We start from the raw sequence: 7,500 nt of genomic DNA on the forward strand, positions 1-7,500 counted from the left end.
CGGAGGTGGGCGGTTGTTTCCGCCAAGCAACCTTCTGGTGTGCATTAGCGTCACTTACTGAAATGGAGTGTGGACCAAGATGGATCCCTACTCTATATTCTTTTATTTAACCCAATGTTTTTTAAATACGTGTATAATGCTTTATATCCTATGTGTTGTGAATTCCATCCTACAATATCTTCCAAGGAACCCAAAGAAATGTTACCACACCTCCCGCTTTATTTATTCTATAGATTGCCTGAACTATTTCATAAACTAAATCTTGTCTTGTTTCTGATGCTATGTTTTTTATGCTCATCAATGCACTGTTGGACTGCGAGCACACAACTACTTTCCTTGCTTTGTTTTCCTCTATCCAGTTAAATGCCATAAAAATTGCTACCAATTCCCCCGTAAAAACAGATAGTTTATCACTGATTATTTGATTTAATACTATGTTTCCTTGTGGGATAACTGCTACAGCTCTTACCTTTATTTTTTATAGTTTTTGATGCATCCGTATATATCATATCTCAATCCATTTTTCTATCCGGTAACTATTTAAATTTCTATTCTTTAGTAATTGCATGTTTTCTTTTGGGTTATCAAACATCCACGGTGGTATTGCAGGCATTGGTACTGTAGGACTAACTTTAATATTGTCAATTTTAACTTTATTACATATGTCTCCTATAATCCACCCAAAACTATTCTTTTTTGTTTTCTCTTTTTCTTGGCAGTTTGGTAGCACTGGACAAGTCGGATATCCTTGCTTGGATCCTTTTAAAGTTGCCCGATAAACTGCTGAGAGTTGATCTCTCCTCTTGTCCAAAGGTTTTTCGTTCATTTTTACTTGTAATACTAGCACTAGGGTTGATGTAGTAGCTCCACAACATAACCTTAAAGCCTGTGACTGGATCCGGTCTATTTTCCCAAGTCATGTTTTTGAAGCAGATTGGTAAATAATGCATCCGTAATCAATAACAGATGGAATTAAAGTTATAAATATATACATGTATTGTTTTCAACGTTAACCTATCAGCCCCCCAATCATTACCCCTCAAAGCCCTCATTATATTTAACACCTTTTTACTTTTTCCCCTATTTTTTTATTTTCCGGAAGGAACACTCCTGAAGGAATAGATAAAGTACTATCTAATCTAATCTAATCAAATCTATTTTGCTGATGTGGGTTGACTAGTTCATATTTTTATCAAACCATATTCCTAAATATTTAAATACTTGTACCTCTTCTATATTTTCACCTTAGAGTTTTTATTTGGAGCTTGTTTTGTACTTTTGTCTTTGTAAAATGTATGACTTTTGTCTTTCCAACAGAGAATCTTAAACCTCAAGCCGTTCCCCAGTCTTGAACATTATTTACCACTTTGTTAGTTTTTTGATTATTTCTTTTGACTCTAAATAATATACTAGTCTTTCATTAATCTTTTTTTTTTTTTCCATTACTTTCCCCAAATTTATAATTTCCTGCCTCTTCCGGGTCTTACCCTGACTTGCATATTGGAATTGTTACCGCTAATTTTCCCCTCTGCCGGTCATTCTCCTTCTTCATATATCCTGTCATATCATTTCAAGACCACTTCTTTGACGATGCTACCTAAGTTTTTGATCATTTGATAACCCGCTAGGTCTTTCCCCGGTGACGTATTTTTAACCTTTTTCAAAATTCGAACCATTTCATTCAAAGAAAATGTCATATCCATAGTGTTGGTAAAGCTATTATCGTTGTCTTCCATCATTTCCCCAATATTTAAACTCATTGTTTTTCTCTCTTTTGTTTTTCCACATTTCTCAAATTATCATTACTGTGCACTTTAACAAATGTTTTTGCTAAAGGTTCTGCTGTTTCTTTACCCGTGACTACATCTTCTTTAATAAATGTGGCACATCAGCCTCTTTACCCTTCATTCCTATCTTTACGAATCGTTATATATCCTTTTATTATAAAGTTTAATTTTCTTGAATACAAATTATATGTGGTTTAGTTTTCATATTTTTAATATATCCCTTTAATTCATGTTCGGTTGCTATCAAACTTCTGGCATTCCACCGGACAATTAACAGGGTGTTGGAATGTGGCAACATGACTCCGTCACGTCTACTCTCCGTAGTACAGCTTGCACCCGGTCCCAAGATAGTTCTTTCAACAACTTTGCTGCTGCTTTGACAATCATTTTGATCTTCTCAGTCTTATTTTTTACTTTCATTTTGTATCAAAGCTGAGTTGTGCTCTCTGGTTTATTTTGCAAATGAACCGACAGAACATGATCATGTACAAGACTCGCCTACCCACAATGCACTGCAGCCCAACGCTCCTGGTCGGATGTTTTTTCGGGGGTTCATGGAGAGATGCGGTAAAGAGTGGTAGCCAAGACACACGGTCACACACGGTCACACACGGTCACACACGGTCACACTCGGCAATTATTTTGACCTGAGGAGCAGATTTAGAGGAAAAAATGTGTCTGGGGGGCCGGGATATCTGATTTTCAGGTACAAAAAACTTCACAATGACACAAAATAAACACAACAGTTAAACCTCACACTAAAAACAAGACATTGACTTGTACGTTCAAAAGACAGAATAGAACAAGACAAGACATGCAATGCCATCTACAAAATGTTATGTAAATGTTAGTCATTACACACGCGGCTATGGTTTTGATGTATTTGTTACAGACATGTTTACGTCAAGTAACATCACATGGTTCCATTTGCACCTTTCAACAAATCTGAAAAGGAATATTAAGAAGTAAAACTTATATTTAATCCTACCTCTTCTCCGAGCACACGGTGACTGTACATACGGGTCGAAAAATGTTGACCTAATTCAGCATTTCTCAAAGTGTGGGGAATAGAGACATGACAGGTGGGGCGCGAGGAAAGGGAGGAAATTTTTATTTTTGATTTTTTTTACTATGCTTTCATTTTCTATACACACTGTAAATCACTTTGCGATTCTGTCTGTGAAATCCGCCGTATAAATAAATGTAAATTACTTATTTTTCCTGTAGGCTTTAAATTTCTCGGCAAGAGCGAAAGTTTGACAGACATAGCAACAGTAACTTTTGCAGGCGGGGCTAAGAGGAACAAACTTTCGCGCGGATGGGTAGCAGGCTAATGTGCGGACCACAATTACACAAAATGGATACATTTGCAACTCGCACCTCAAAGGTCTGCGGAGAAACAAAAATATGACGGGTCTAATCAACCAAAAAGTCAACCTAAAAGAAAATATGGCGAAGGGTATCTTGCTCTTGGATTCACGGCAGCGGAGGTGGGGGCAGAGGAGAGACCCCTGTGTGTTCTTTGTCTAAAACGGCTAGCAGCAGACAGCATGAGACCCAACAAATTAAAGAGACAACTCGAGACCTCACATGATGTCCAATAAATTGTTTTGTTGGGGCGATGGGGGTAGGTGGGCCTTGAAAACTAACCCCTTAGTCTAAAGTGGGGATGACAGAAAAAAAAAAAGTTTGAGAAGCCCTGACCTAATTGTACGGATCTCACTTTAAACGGCAAACCGATCATTTAAATGTTTTCACTTTGAATATGAAACGAGGAGTAAAATGTACAATGTACAATATTATCAATTATTTCACAATGACATGTTTTAAGGATATTGTACAGTATGATTAAATCTAAAATGAATGTGATCACTTTCAGGATCATTTTATTTTTAGCCAGTAAACAACTGTTATGTACTTTTGAATCGGGTTTTCCCTTTAAATAACAAAAATTATAGAATTTTACAATATTCATTATTATTAAATATTAAATGTGCCAACTAGTTTTACGGCATACATCATCCCCCCTTTACCCATTTGTTAAAAAGACGAAAGTTGATGCGAACGCCTACGTGCTGTCAGAAAACTAAAAGAAGAAGAATGCCTTTGTGCAATTACTGCTATCCTGGCACAAGTTATAAAACAAACAAAGTTACCACATTTTTTTTCTGAGGAGACAAAACGAAAAAGAAAGAAAAATAATAAATCAATCAATAAAATGCATCAGTCAAATAGTACAGGCAACTTCGTTAACATGGAGCCACAGACAATTTCATTCAAAAAGTGCCAATTGCTAACATAAAGATACAACAACAAATAAAGGCAAAGAAGGCCTAGTAGGTAATTACAACAACAGACAAAGTATTAAAAATGTCGGTCCAATAACTGCACAGGGATGGGCAGAGCCAAAACATGTGTAGCAAGTAAGCTGGAGACTGTTGACACTGAAATAAGGCTATATGTGGCACAGATACAAGATTTATAAACTCTACTTAAAGCCCCACTTAAGAACTTTCAGTTTTGGTTTATATTGGCCGCACCAGTGAACCAAAGCGATGGCGTTTTCCCAAAAGGAAAACCACATTTACCATGAGGACTAGCGCATATAGCGTCCAACTGACACGATAATGCCACAATGATTCTGTATTACTGAACTTTCCACAGTAGGAACCTACATCCGTTTTCTACCACTTATTCCCTTTTGGGGACGTGGGGGTTGCTGGCGCCTATCTCAGCTACAATCGGGTGGAAGGAGGTGTACACCCTGGACAAGTCGCCCCCTCATTGCAGGGTCAACATAGATGGACGGACAACATTCACACCAACCTACATATTTTACTCAAACCTTATATTTGCAGTTTGAAGTCACTGCATTGTTTTTTCCTTGTACAGTTCTTTTGAGTTTGTTGCGTGGTTGGTCAGTGTGGAACTGCGAAGTATCGCGCTGGTGGGTATTTATTGCTACCACACAAATTTCCAGTAGCTAAAATTAGTATTATTATTCTGATTTGAGCATTGAAAGTCACTTACTAGTTTAGCAGGAACAGATCCAAAGCAGCATTGGTCTAAAATCTATTGTCTTTTGACCTCACGCAAGCTAGTGAAAGTCGTGCCATTGTTGATCCTTGATTGTCCCTCCCTTTTTCTTTTTTTTTTTGAAAACCCGATTCAAAAGTACATAACAGTTGTTTACTGGCTAAAAATAAAATGATCCTGAAAGTGATCACATTCATTTTAGATTTAATCATACTGTACAATATCCTTAAAACATGTCATTGTGAAATAATTGATAATATTGTACATTGTACATTTTACTCCTCGTTTCATATTCAAAGTGAAAACATTTAAATGATCGGTTTGCCGTTTAAAGTGAGATCCGTACAATTAGGTCAGGGCTTCTCAAACTTTTTTTTTTTCTGTCATCCCCACTTTAGACTAAGGGGTTAGTTTTCAAGGCCCACCTACCCCCATCGCCCCAACAAAACAATTTATTGGACATCATGTGAGGTCTCGAGTTGTCTCTTTAATTTGTTGGGTCTCATGCTGTCTGCTGCTAGCCGTTTTAGACAAAGAACACACAGGGGTCTCTCCTCTGCCCCCACCTCCGCTGCCGTGAATCCAAGAGCAAGATACCCTTCGCCATATTTTCTTTTAGGTTGACTTTTTGGTTGATTAGACCCGTCATATTTTTGTTTCTCCGCAGACCTTTGAGGTGCGAGTTGCAAATGTATCCATTTTGTGTAATTGTGGTCCGCACATTAGCCTGCTACCCATCCGCGCGAAAGTTTGTTCCTCTTAGCCCCGCCTGCAAAAGTTACTGTTGCTATGTCTGTCAAACTTTCGCTCTTGCCGAGAAATTTAAAGCCTACAGGAAAAATAAGTAATTTACATTTATTTATACGGCGGATTTCACAGACAGAATCGCAAAGTGATTTACAGTGTGTATAGAAAATGAAAGCATAGTAAAAAAAATCAAAAATAAAAATTTCCTCCCTTTCCTCGCGCCCCACCTGTAATGTCTCTATTCCCCACACTTTGAGAAATGCTGAATTAGGTCAACATTTTTCGACCCGTATGTACAGTCACCGTGTGCTCGGAGAAGAGGTAGGATTAAATATAAGTTTTACTTCTTAATATTCCTTTTCAGATTTGTTGAAAGGTGCAAATGGAACCATGTGATGTTACTTGACGTAAACATGTCTGTAACAAATACATCAAAACCATAGCCGCGTGTGTAATGACTAACATTTACATAACATTTTGTAGATGGCATTGCATGTCTTGTCTTGTTCTATTCTGTCTTTTGAACGTACAAGTCAATGTCTTGTTTTTAGTGTGAGGTTTAACTGTTGTGTTTATTTTGTGTCATTGTGAAGTTTTTTGTACCTGAAAATCAGATATCCCGGCCCCCCAGACACATTTTTTCCTCTAAATCTGCTCCTCAGGTCAAAATAATTGCCGAGTGTGACCGTGTGTGACCGTGTGTGACCGTGTGTGACCGTGTGTCTTGGCTACCACTCTTTACCGCATCTCTCCATGAACCCCCGAAAAAACATCCGACCAGGAGCGTTGGGCTGCAGTGCATTGTGGGTAGGCGAGTCTTGTACATGATCATGTTCTGTCGGTTCATTTGCAAAATAAACCAGAGAGCACAACTCAGCTTTGATACAAAATGAAAGTAAAAAATAAGACTGAGAAGATCAAAATGATTGTCAAAGCAGCAGCAAAGTTGTTGAAAAAACTATCTTGGGACCGGGTGCAAGCTGTACTACGGAGAGTAGACGTGACGGAGTCATGTTGCCACATTCCAACACCCTGTTAATTGTCCGGTGGAATGCCAGAAGTTTGATAGCAACCGAACATGAATTAAAGGGATATATTAAAAATATGAAAACTAAACCACATATAATTTGTATTCAAGAAACAGGGCTGAAGCCAAAATTAAACTTTATAATAAAAGGATATATAACGATTCGTAAAGGTAGGAATGAAGGGTAAAGAGGCTGATGTGCCACATTTATTAAAGAAGATGTAGTCACGGGTAAAGAAACAGCAGAACCTTTAGCAAAAATATTTGATAAAGTGCACAGTAATGATAATTTGAGAAATGCGGAAAAACAAAAGAGAGAAAAACAATGAGTTTAAATATTGGGGAAATGATGGAAGACAACGATAATAGCTTTACCAACACTATGGATATGACATTTTCTTTGAATGAAATGGTTCGAATTTTGAAAAAGGTTAAAAATATGTCACCGGGGAAAGACCTAGCGGGTTATCAAATGATCAAAAACTTAGGTAGCATCGTCAAAGAAGTGGTCTTGAAATGATATGACAGAATATATGAAGAAGGAGAATGACCGGCAGAGGGGAAAATTAGCGGTAACAATTCCAATATGCAAGTCAGGGTAAGACCCGGAAGAGGCAGGAAATTATAAATTTGGGGAAAGTAATGGAAAAAAAAAAAAGATTAATGAAAGACTAGTATATTATTTAGAGTCAAAAGAAATAATCAAAAAACTAACAAAGTGGTAAATAATGTTCAAGACTGGGGAACGGCTTGAGGTTTAAGATTCTCTGTTGGAAAGACAAAAGTCATACATTTTACAAAGACAAAAGTACAAAACAAGCTCCAAATAAAAACTCTAAGGTGAAAATATAGAAGAGGTACAAGTATTTAAATATTTAGGAATATGGTTTGATAAAAATATGA

Source organism: Nerophis ophidion, linkage group LG20 (genome assembly GCF_033978795.1).
Source record: "Nerophis ophidion isolate RoL-2023_Sa linkage group LG20, RoL_Noph_v1.0, whole genome shotgun sequence".
In the NCBI taxonomy this organism is placed as follows: Eukaryota; Metazoa; Chordata; class Actinopteri; order Syngnathiformes; family Syngnathidae; genus Nerophis; species Nerophis ophidion.